The 13,083-nt window shown below is 41.7% G+C and overlaps 1 protein-coding gene across 1 annotated transcript in view; it reads left to right on the top strand.

Moving 5' to 3' along the window:
* The first annotated feature begins 11,424 nt into the window (after positions 1-11,424).
* LOC121192578 (chromodomain-helicase-DNA-binding protein 6-like) overlaps positions 11,425-13,083 on the top strand; it is a 38,110-nt gene continuing 36,451 nt past the window's right edge. The window contains exon 1 of the mRNA XM_041054320.1: positions 11,425-11,550. The gene's annotated coding sequence lies outside the window, so the exon portion shown is untranslated. The remainder of the gene's footprint in view (positions 11,551-13,083) is intronic.

Genomic DNA, 13,083 nt, shown 5'->3' with positions numbered 1-13,083 from the left:
ATTGTAGAATTGTATTGAATTAGAAATTTTAGTATATTTTTTATTTTTATTTACAACAATTTCACTTACATACAATTTCTTTTTAATAAATGACAAGTTTATAATATTATTAATAAATGACAAAGGCTAAATCATAAACAGAGAAGACAGACAGGTAGAAAAAAGGAGTAGAAGAGAGAACGTAGAGAAGAGTTGCACCAGTGATCTCAAAGGAGAAGAAAGAAGAAGAAGGATGTTTTTTGATGAGGAGGGGTGGACCGTGGTGCGCTACGGTAGGAGGCACAAACGTTCCCGCCAGCGCAACCAGGCTTGGAGTGGCGGTCTCGGCCAGGGGATGGACCGTGCACCTCCCTTTCCTTTTAAGGGACGGATGCGATCTCCTTTTCCTAACCCTCACCTTTTCACATACGTGGTTCATCATGTGAATGAGGCTGCTTAGACCACAGTCTGGGTGGAGCTCCTTTATGATGTCAGTTGTAATGATGAATTCAGATGGTTTGGTGTCACTCTGTGTAGCGAACCCTGGCCAGACAATGGTGACGCTTACTGATGTTTCAGAGGATTTTTATTTATGTTCATTACTTATCCCTGTTTTATAGAACACAAATGAAATTTCCTTTCCTTTTCACTCCTTCCCTCTGTGAACACCGTAAGATCATATTTGTTGAACTTGAACCAAATGAACTTCAATGAAGGTGAATTCCGCCTAATAAATGATTTAAAAAAAAAAAAAATGTTCTTTTTAACCAATTTCATTGAAATTTTTCGCCTGTTTCCCCGAAGTTGCGGAGGGGAAGGCTCAAAAAGGGCACTCATGTTTTTTGTTTGCTAAATTTCTTCATTATCACCTTGCCCAGCTCGAGACCCAGGCGATCTGCTATTTTCTGAGACAGGTCCGGATGTGAGCTAGCTAGAGGCATGGGACCTTGACCTACCCCCCGCCCCACATGTCTAAAGACTTTGTCTGAGGCATGGCGATCACTGGTGCAACTGGAGAAGTCCTTTCCTTGCTGTATTACTTGCGTGCACCGATGTCAATGCTGTTAGGTGTGGGAGATTGAACCTGTCCCTCTAAAAGGAGGGAGGGAGGGGTAAGGGAGTTTATAAGTTAATTGAAATAAATAACTACATTAAAAAGCCAATGTCAATTAATTTCTTATCATTTCATATAGTAAGTTAATTAAAATAAGTGTATTAAAAAGGGTTAGGAAAAAAGAAACAAAAACTGAAATAAGATGTTGATGTTGTGCCGAAAACCCTGGCAGTGCACAGTGAGATGGTTGGTTAGGGTTTGTGTTGGGGTTAGATTTTGGGGACTGAGTCCATCCTTAAAGAGACCAGGTCCTTTAACCCTGGCCCGGGCTGCCACTTTTGTTTGAACCTCTTTGGGTTAGGGTTAGGGTTGACACAGGGTTAGGTTTGGGGAAATGAGTCTGCCCTCCGAAGAGGACAGTAAGTGCCCTTCTGCCTTGGCCCCGGCCGCCACCCTATAGTGGCCCTCGATTAAAAATTAGCCTTACTTAGCTTTAATAGTGATTAGCTTCAAAAATTATTTTTTTTACATTTGGCAATCTAGCCTTTGGTTAGGGTTAGGGTTAGGTGGACTGGACTAGGGTAATGGCTCCATCTAGTTGTCTGCACTGCAAATTTTATCAGCTATTACCATCTGGCAACTCTGATAAGAGAAACAGAAGCGACTCCAGAAGCTCCAGCTGCAATCCTAGCTAAGTGGTGGTGCTGCCTTCCAGAACGTCTAAGACAGAACTGGCTGCAGGCACACTGTATATCTTCATGTTTGACTTTAAAGCCTCTCATTTGTCTCATGAGAGATTCTAAGAGGATCCAGTTATGATACTGTGCACAAAAAAAGTTGTAGAAAAGGAAAAACGTTCTGACTGTAAACATTTCATTTCTAAAATAAAAGTGAACAAATAAGCAATTGGCAGAGTGTTTATTTTTGTTAGAATTTGGTAATGTAATGTACTAAAGTCTAATACCAGAATGCAACCCATGTTCCAAGAAAACAATATAAATACTGTTCCCAAATTCCAAGAATACAGTCCTGACTCCTGCACCAATTCCAAGCAGACTCTGAATTCAGAGAATATGATATTAACTCTAAACAAATTCCAAGTACTGGATCCATATTCCAGGCATACCATCCAAACAGGTACACAATTCTAATCCTAACCATATTCATCTCTGCTTTTATATGCTTTTACATTTGTTTGATAAATAAACATGGTGAGCCTAACCGGCAGTGTGCGCTGCCCCCCCACCCACACACATGTCTTTTGCTTTCAAACTCCACTGGAATTTATTTTAAACACTGTAATTCATTCATCAGTCAATCAATCATTCAGTGGAATTGCCTTGTGAGCTTAGCTTGTTGACTGTTGCTTCATCAGTCATAGTTGAAATCATATTGATAGCAGAGGGAAGTAATAGTTCCTTGTCTACAATGTGCAGCTTTTCACACTGATCAACTCTGTAGGCAGGAAGGATTCGACCATTTGAAGGTACAGATGCAGCTTTAATAAAGCGACTCTGTTGTGCATGACAGTTTGAGGTTTTTTTCTGAAGAAATCAACTCGCTTGTCTTTGTGCTCCAGATGTGTTTTCTTGATCAGTTTCAAACTGTTCATCTCAGCGACACGATCATCCTGGACATACTCACCCTAAAACTGTCTGACCTCCAGATCCCCCTCTCCACCTGCAGCTGGATAAAGGATGTCCTCTCAAACCGTCCACAGTGTGTCAGACTCGGCCCCCACCTATCCTGCCCCCCGCTCTCAGCACTGGCTCCCCACAGGGCTGTGTGCTGAGCCCCCTACTGTATGCACTGTACATTCATGACTGCTCTCCATCCCACCTAACAAACAGCAGCATAAAGTCTGCGGACTACACCTGCGATTGGGCTGATCACCGATGGAGACGAGTCTGCAAACAGGGATGATATGAGGAAACTCTCTGACTGCTTCCTGGTGAACAACCTCGCACTAAACACCAAGGAAACCAAAGAAGTCCTCATTGACTTCAGGAAGAGCAGGAAAGACCACGCCCCTCTCTCCATCCAGTGTGTGGAGATGGTCTCCACCTTCAACTTCCTGGGCATCCACATAGAATAGAATAGATCTTTATTGTCATTGTCACAGGTACAACGAAATTTAAAGTGCTCTCCAGTCAGTGCATTAAAGTATTAAAAAGAATAAAGCGAGCGTATTAAAAAGAATAAATAAATAAAACATATAGAACATATAGTAACATTAGCAGCATACATAACAGACATACACACGCAGTCATACGCACCAAATCATTGCCTAAAAACAGAGTATTGCATTTTTTTTTTTTTTTGCAGTATTGAGGGTTGTTATTGCGGTTGGATAAAAACTGTGTTTGAGTCTGTTTGTCCTTGCATTTATTGACCTGTACCTTCTGCCTGAAGGCAATAGTTCAAACAGGAAGTGACCGGGATGGTGGGTGTCCTTTATAATGTTCTGTGCTTTTTTCAAACAGCGAGAACTGTGTAGTTCTTCCAGTGTGGGGAGAGGGCAGCCGACTATCTTTTGGGCAGTGTTGATGACCCTCTGGAGTGCTTTCCTCTGAGCCGCTGTGCAGCTGGTGTACCATACACACATGCAGTATGTTAGTATGCTCTCAATGGAGGCACGATAAAAGGACACCAGCAGTCTTTGTGTGATGTTATTCCTCCTGAGTATCCTCAGGAAGTACAGTCTCTGCTGGGCCTTTTTCAGCAGCTCAGAGGTGTTCACGCTCCAGGATAGACTCTCCTCTATGTGGACACCCAGGAAGCGGAAGTCTGCCACCCTCTCCACACAGTCCCCATTGATGGTTAAAGGTGGGATCTCTGTTTTCTTTCTCCTGAAGTCTATGATAAGCTCTTTGGTTTTTGAGGTGTTTAGGAGCAGGTTGTTTGCCCTGCTCCATGTTGACAGTCGCTCCACCTCATCTCTGTAGGCAGACTCCCCCCCACCCCCTGGAGATGAGTCCCACCAATGTAGTGTCATCTGCAAATTTCACCATTTTGTTGCTGTGATGAACAGGGGAGCAGTTGTGTGTGTAGAGGGAGTAGAGCAAGGGACTCAGCACACAGCCCTGGGGAGAGCCAGTACTGAGGCTTAGGGCTGTGGATGTGTGGTGGCCCACTCTGACCCTCTGTCTGCGGTCAGAGAGGAAGCTATCTATCCACATGCAGATTGAGTGTGGAAGCCCCAGGTCCCCCAGTTTGACCACTAGCTTGTGAGGGAGGATGGTGTTGAATGCAGAGCTGTAATCTAAAAAGAGCATCCGCACATAGCTCCCTTGCTGCTCCAGGTGTGATAGTGCAGTGTGGAGTGCTGTGGCTATGGCGTCCTCTGTGGACCGGTTTGCTCTGTAGGCGAACTGGTGGGTGTCAAGGCTGTGGGGTAGGGCTGCTGTGATGTGACTACGGACCAGTTTTTCAAAGCACTTCATCACCACTGGAGTGATCATCTCTGCTGACCTCTCATGGAGGACAAACACCAGGGCCATCATCAAGAACAACCTGGAGAAAAAAATACTGCTGGCCTTCTGTCACTCTTCTGTGGAGAGTGTCATCACATACTGTGTGGGTGTGTGGTCTGCTGGCTCCACGGCGGAGGACAGGGACAGAAAGGCTGAGAGTGATCTCGACAGCACAGAAGATTATTGGCTGCCCTCCCTGGAGGAAATATCCACATCCCGCTGCCTCAGCAGGACTAAAACCATAACCACAGACCCCTCACATCCAGCCAGTCACCTGTTTGATCTGTTACCCTCTGGGCAGCGCAGCAGATAAATCATATCACACACCTCCAGACTCACCAATAGCTTTTTCCCCTGGACCATAAGGACAAACACAGACTCTGATGACACACACCCATCCTCTCACCCTCACACAGGGACTACTAACAATTCTGCTGCAAGGACAATGTCCTCCTCTGCAGCAATGTTCCTCCTGTTGTACAATATCATCCCACATCTATAGTGCAATATTACTTCCACAGTACAATAAGCTCAAGTTTAAAATGCATATATGTCACTTTTTATACTGCACCTTGTTTATACTTTGGCTTTTTACTTAGATTTGATACTGTCATGACTAGTCCCCTAAGAGGGCTGTTAGCTTGTTCTACTTCCTGTCTTTGTCTTGTTCCCCCCCATCTGTGATTGTCTGCCCCGCCCTAATTGGTTTCACCTGTTCCCCGTTGCCTTGTGTAATTAAGTCTTGTTGTTTCCCTGTGTCCTTGTCAGTTTGTCTGTGTCCGTATCCGAGTCTGTATCTGTCCCTGTGTTTCTTCGTGTACCTGTGCTTTGCGTTTTCCCCTCATGGACTTACCTTGGTTTCCTTTGTTTTATTAAAAGACTTTTAGTTATTCATAACCTGTCTTGGGGGTTATTGCATTTGGATCCTCTCTTCCCTCGTGTTCCTGGTTGCCTCAGAACTACAGTTACCATAAGACTCTTCCTCAGTTTTGCAGAGTTGTGTGGTACTAGGACATGATACTGAAGTAAATGCTAATGGAACCACTTTCTTAAATTTAGCTACAGCGTTATCAGACAGGCATCTAGTGTAGGATTTTTTTCTTGGTGGTCTGTAGCCAAATAATACAAATGTAAAAGTTATTAAGCAATGGTCAGATAGAAGAGGATTTTGTGGAGTTACACGTTCAGTTTCAACACTGTATGTCAGAACAAGGTCAAGCGTGTGATTTAAACAGTGAGTGGGTTTATGTACACGCTGAGAGAAGCCCATTGAATCTAATAAATAGATAAATGCTGTGCACAGGCTACTGCTGTCACTGTTCACATGAATATTAAAATCACCCACTATAATTACTTTATTTGTTTTAAGGACTCGACTTCATAAAATCTCAAGTCAAAAAAAAATGGTTATACTGTTTTTCAGGTTGGGTGTGAAAGACTAACGAGGCTTTTGAATGAATAAGATAAAATAAACCTTTATTAGTCCCACAATGAGGAAATTACATCCGTTACAGCAGCAAAGAGGAAGATACAGTAAGATACAGGCACTCAGAATATGAAAGATATAAGATCAAAAAAAGACTCCAAGAAAAATTACTTATTAGAGAAAATAATAATAAATACTATAAACAGAAGAAAGTGAGCAGGTGCACTGTTTGAGCAGAATGGAAAAAAAAAAAGAAATGCTGTACATATGGCACCAAAATTAAGTCCAGGGATGAGTGTGTGTGCATGTGGTGTGTGTGCATGTGGTTTGCTCAGCACAGCTGGTTGTACAGTCTAACAGCAGCAGGAAGGAAGGACCTGCGATAACGCTCCTTCACTTTCTTGGGGTGGAAGGAGCTGCTCAGTGCTGTCAGTGTGTCCTGCATGGGGTAGGACTCGTTCGCCATCATTGATGATAGCTTCGTTACCATCCTCCTCTCTCTCACCACCTGCACTGAGTCGAGGGAGCAACCCAGGACTGAGCTGGCCTTCCTGATCAGTTTGTCCAGTCTCTTCCTGTCCGCCGTAGAGATGCTGCTGCTCCAGCAGACCACACCATAGAAAACGGCTGATGCCACAAGAGAGTCAAAGAAGGACCTGAGGAGAGCCCCCTGCACTCCAAAGGACCTGAGTCTCCTGAGAAGGTAGAGCCTGCTCTGACCCTTCTTGTATATTATTATGGGGAAAATCTAACTGAGTTCAGGCTTTGGATTGATTGACAGTTATTGCCACTGACATGTATTACAATCTCACTGTATTTTGTAGTTAACAAACAATAAGTTTCATGCACAGTCTGTCCAGACACAAGTGACACAGACAGACTTATTGTTTTTGCTATGAGGCAATGGAGTGGGCGTAAAGTCAGCAACTAAGTCACACAGGGAAAGTCTGGAGAATACAGATTGACATCTTTCATGTCTAATGTTGGAGCCCCAAAATCGTCAAAGACTCTTTGGCACTTTCTTCACTGATGGGCTGACCATTGTCCATCAGAAAATTCCATAATGCTAACCTAATTCCATAAGGATAATAAGCCAATATTGTTTACAAGTTAATTCACCAGTTATGAATTACTATCCCAAATAAGTCATCTTTTATTCCAAAGTATTTCCAAAAACAGCATGTGCCAAACACCTTCCTTATTTGCTGAGAATCAACCAATGAAATGACCTAGTTTAGGAGCATAGTTACACCTTCCAGGAAGTTTTCATTTCTGAGAAGCATTTCATGGATGTCAGACGCAGGTAAGATCGAATTTCAAACACATGATTTCTAATTACTAACCCTTCCAAGTCTTCTATAAGAATCACTAACTGACTCCAAATGATGTATATAAATCACCAATGCTTCCTGGTTTACAATCCAAATGACTATGTATCACAGAGAGTGCATACTAATTGCTGATCCTTCCTAAAAGCATATGTATTGCCGCTTTTAAATATGGTGCTTTTTTGTGTTTCCAGTTGCATTCTTTTGTACGGACTGTATGGAGAGCCAAACCGAAAATCAGGACATTAAAGAGCCAGACTCACCAGTATGTACACATGTTATAATGCAGCCCCCAACAACACAATTTTCACAAAAGCTGAAATATTTTTTGTGCTCAAAGTACTTTGTACAAATTCTGAAGCAGAGTACAAGCTTATACAACTGCAAGTTAAGTTCATTTAAATTCATTCTGTGTGGTGCTGAGGCCAATCAAATATGGAATAGAAATCACTAAGGATGGCTGGAATACAGGTTCTGTTTGGGGGGGAAGCATACATTAGGCTGTAATCACCAGTATTTTAAAATAAGGTTTTGAATTCATGTTTGGTTAATAGTCTCCTAAGGCAGAGTTATTTTTCTCTACATCTCTATTTTTGTAGCACTGTCAGTCGTGCCAAACAACACAACAAAAAAGACACTTCTCTTAAAGAATGAAGTCATTGATGTTTAAAACTTTTGCTTTACTCTTTACCAGAGAAGAAATGCCTCCATTAGCAACCGTTCGCCCGATTTGCCATGTGCAATGTCCATGTGCCATATGCCTTAGTGTGCCAGCACCTCATCAAGTACCACCAAGTCCAAAATGACTTTGAATTACACCTGCTCCTGAATGATGCTTCTGCCACGTAAGTCCTCTTCACAGTATATGACAAAACATGGATGATAAATGTGCCTGTTCCATAATTCTTATGTTTATAATGTTGGGTGCTGTTTATGTTTAGTCATGGGGACAAACTGAACAGTCCAGTTTGTAATTCAATAGACCTTGTAGGACTGGACAAACACCTTGAAATCGATCACAACAAAATCAAGGTTAGTTCTTTTTATACTAAAACAAACTGATTGTTCCGCCCTGCGGGGTTCGGTCGTTGTTTGGTGTCGGACCCATATCGGCGACGCACCGGTTCAGGAAGTCGCGTAGGAACGGGTACGATCTGTCTTCACAACGGACTTTGGTTCAAGCTTTGTCTGGAAGTTGAGACAAATGATGTTCCTTTAGCTTGGGGTAACTTAGGCGATATATTTTATCTGGTTTTGGTCGAGTTCTGTTCGCTAATTTGTCATATTAACGCTGATTAATGCCTTTGCATAGAGAGGCAGTGCTTTATACTGTCCACCAGAGGGCGTCATTATGTTTCTCAAGCTGCTCAATCGGTTTTGTTTGTATCTGCTTAGTTTATTTTTAAACGTGCCACGTAATGTTGATATGTTGGTGATGTTTGTTTTATGTTTATTTTTCAGTCTTACAGTCACTAAGTTGAGAAAGGAAGTAAAGAAGAATAAACTGAGGAAAAAGAACAAAGATCCTCAACAGAAACTTTCTTCAGCTTCCTTTTTTGTCTTATATGTTTGCGATCTGTCTAGCTGTACAAAGCTGACAACGTACTGCGAGGGCACAATACTGATGTATGAAGTGCATTGCAGATGTATCCTTGAGGTACTGTGCTGGAAAATTCTTGTCTTGAAATGTTCATGCTATTCCAGAGATGTGACCACACTGACATTGTGAGAAAGGATAAGCAGAGCGCCAAATTAAAAGCCTTGAGGGAGCTTAGAAGATCCAATCCCCAACCTTCAATGGTCAGCACACTGGACCTGGAACAGCTGCCCAGCAGCAGTGAGGAGGAAGAGGATGGTGGAGGAGAACACACTACAGAAGCAGGTTGAAAGACGTGATGAGCCCAGTACTTCCTTTGTTTCCTCTCCAAGCCATCAATCTCTCGTGCAGTGTCAACAGTATTCTAGATTCAAGTTCAAAATCCACCACCTGCGTGCTTCTGGGAATCCACAGACGGCATCAACACCGACTACTCCTCCTGCTCCATTCTTGCTTGGGGGATTGATTGTTTGCACCACTGGCCACAGGAAGGGAGTCTTCACTCACATGAGGGTAGAGGAGGTGACCTCTGCAGAGCCTGACAGTTCAGGGCAGCCAATAATTGGAGTAAGAAAATAGCAAGAATTAAGTTACTGATTAAGGCTGAGGGTACAGTGTTGTCAGTTAAACCTGACTTTCTTTGGTGTTCCTCTGAAATTATATATTGATTTTTTTGAGATTAGATTATAAAACATAATCTTAATATCTTTTATGCAATGCAATGAAAAGCACTGGTGGTTATTCCAAATTCCAAACCATCTTCCCTAATCTATCCAATTTCTACATGCCAATTTCCAATCCTTCCAAGACTATCATCCAAACTAATTCCAAATGCTGAATATGAAATACTTGTGCCTCCAAGTTTAGAATTAAAAAGGGCTATATAGTCCAAATACTGACTATAAATCACTAATGCTTCCAGTCCTGCTTCTGGCCCCTCTTTTATCTATCATATTTGAAATATGTTTATTATCTTATCCTACTATGCAAACCTGACTGATCTTAGCACAGTGTTACAGCACAGTCTCTGTTTGGTTCTTTCACAGGTAAAGCAGCATAAAACCAAAGAGACGTTTGGTCAAGCCCTGATTCCACTGACCATGCTCCCTGGAACACACACAGGGAAAACAGGCTGGAACGCTTGACACAAAGGACAAAGACGAACCGGCACAGGACAAAGGGGAAGACACAACTAAATACATGAGGGGGTGGAGAGACAATGGGAAACAGGTGCAGCACATTAGGGCGGGGCCAGGTAATCAAACAGGCGGGAAACACAGGAGGGCAGGAAGTGATTCTGAAACGAGACAGAGGTTAGGACAACAAAGTAAAACAGGAACACACAAATAGGATGACAAAAAAAACAGAGACATAACCTGATTCAGGAGCTAAACGTGACACTTGGCTTGTCGGGGGACACCAACTTTCTCCCTCATTCGCAGATATGTTTTCCTGTGAGGATGACATGTCTGTTGTCTTTATATAATTTTATATAATTTATATAATTAAAAATATAAATTACATAAAACTAAACTAAATAAATAAGTCAATATAAAATGTGCATTCTTTATTTATTTCAATACAAAATGTAATTTTTTTTGAGTGTTATTTTTTTTGTTTAATTTTCTTTATTTTTAACATTGAAGTGGTCTGAACCTTGTATAGCTCACCACCCTAAGCAGAAGCAGGGATACGGAAGAACAGGTTTGGAGTCCTGCCAAGGATAGACCTGCCAGAGTGTAACTGTATTTATCTTATCATAACTTATCTTAAAATGTGGAAAACATGGATTTTAAACATTTTTAGAATCCATGGACACATGCTCATAATTCAATTTTAGTTATTTTTCTCCTTTCATATACATATTTTGAATGTTTTTCTATTACGTGGATTTCAGCACTACTTTTAACTTGTTTTATCCAATTGCATGAAATTTAATATTTAAGCACTTTTTTTAAAGCACCTATATTTATTTTTACAGTTAGGTAGATACGAGGATGTCAAGTACAATGAACTGGTTTCAGCATTTTATCAATTTTTAACATAAAAAATAAATTATAATTTATTATATAGATGTACAGGACACACTTGTTAACAGGAGATTTAACAATTAACCTGATTGCAATATATGAAGTGGACGAAGTCATGTTTTGTCAGTCTACCGCTGTATATTTATTATTCTTTAGTCTCCAGCACAACACAACACGGCAAAGCTACTGTGACACCTATGGACCAAACTGAGTATTGCACTTCTGGTACTCAATACACCACTGATTATTCCGCCTCGCTGTATATGTCTGCGGACTCCCTTTTAATATGTACGAACATATATTTCTTTTGTTTTAAAGATTTTCTGTTTTTTAGGGAATTCTAATCTTTTTATAGAATTTTAAATAAGAACAGCTTTTTAAAGATCTTCAATCCACATGTCCCGCGTGCCACTGCCCCTCGCAGTCAAACAAGAGTGCTGCGTTTCATACCTAACCCAACCCACTGTCCCACCCACCTCACCTCTCCTGTCCAAACCCACTCACCCATCTACCTACCAAAAATGCCACATCCAATCAACTCAGATCGCTCTGAAACGCGCCCTAGACCACTTTCTGGAAGACTCGGTTTGGGTGTGACCGTTTTTTCGCGCTAACCGGGGGGATATCTGGCGGGTGAGAGCGTGTGTCCGGTGTCCGGAGCAGGTGAGCAGTCCGTCGGGGGGGGGGGGTTTGGTGGGGAGATGTACCCGACAAGGGGTTTTAGACGCTGTCCACACGTGTAAGGAGTGGGCTGTTATAATGTATTTACAACAGCGATGCAGTGACATTACGGAGCTAGCAGAGAAAGCTAGCTCTGTAGCTACGGCTGCTAACATGAAATAGGACATAGTGCCTCCTTTTCTCTGTCGGTGTGTGCAGTGTGTTTTGTGTTTTTCATCCCAAGTCGCCGTTTTGCTCGCCGGGAACTTCTTTTTTTCCTCTTAGCTAGCTCTTCCAACTTGTGGTAATCCAATGGGTGACAACATTGAATCTAGCTGTGTGTTAGCTCCTGCGTCTGCTAGCCAAAACCTCAAGGAGGTGTAAGCTAGGTTGCTAGCCTGTTATCCCCTTGAAACATTTGTAGCTGTGGCAGCCAGGTGTGTGTGCGCGCGAGGGCACAGTGAGTCATGAAGTGATAGTGTTGTCTGTCCATCGACAGACTTTCACCTGGCCAGCTGTAACACCCCTGGGCTACAGGCTAAAGGTGCCACAAGCTAACCCATATCACAGTGGTAGGACACAATGATAACTGCATCAAATGTGATTATGCAAAATGACATAAAGCCATTAAAGGTAAATAGGTTTCCCTTTATATTTAGACTTTTGTGTCAGACAGATCATAGAGCCATCATGGCTCTAGGATGGTGCTGGGCTGGAAACTGTCCTCCACACAGGGAATCTGCATGTCTTGAAAAGGCTTAAAATATACTAATTACACCTTTAGAAGGTCTTAAGCAACCTTAAATCTCATTTGGATAAATACTAAATATTTTTGGTTGTTCTTTCAATTGGCAGTAACGTTGCATATAAAATGTTTTTGTATCTGACTTTCAGCAGAAACTGTCCAAAACATTTCTGGTGATATTGTTCCAGATCTTTCACCTTATATAAAATTCCTATATGGACCTTAAAAAGATGAGCTATTTTTTTAATGGATTCATCCATCCTTCAATCCGTTTTGGCATTCTGTGTGGTGTTAAAAATGTCTTGAAAAGTCTTACGTTTAACTTAGTTAATCAACCCTGTTCACAGATTCTTCATTAAGTCCTTTGTGTTCAGTATAAAATCTGCAGTTGGGAATTTGTTGGGGACAACATGCGCCTCCTTCTCAGTTGTTGAGACTGCTGAAGCAGGAGTTGAGACATTTGTGAATGGTGTAGTGCACTAAGTTAGTTCTACTTGATTACATTCATTAAAAAATAAGTAAAAGAATGATCTGCAGTACTGTGCTCATACTAATCTAAGAGAAATGCACGTTGGCAGATGTTTTCAGCTGCTGTTTGTATAGAAAACATTGAGATCATAGAGACAGCTCAGAGTTGGATACCAGCTAGTGTTGGCACAGAACATGTGACCCTTCTTTTTTTTTTAACAGCACATCTTTACCCTGCTCCTTTACTGTGTGTTTTTAGTAGAAATATTTGTTCATTTTTGTTTATATTTAACAATTAATACCTAGTTTTTAACAGATAAGGT

Source organism: Toxotes jaculatrix, chromosome 2 (genome assembly GCF_017976425.1).
Source record: "Toxotes jaculatrix isolate fToxJac2 chromosome 2, fToxJac2.pri, whole genome shotgun sequence".
NCBI classification, from domain to species: Eukaryota; Metazoa; Chordata; class Actinopteri; family Toxotidae; genus Toxotes; species Toxotes jaculatrix.
The sequence above is the reverse complement of the archived record's forward strand: the minus strand, read 5'-3'. Positions and strand labels throughout refer to the sequence as shown.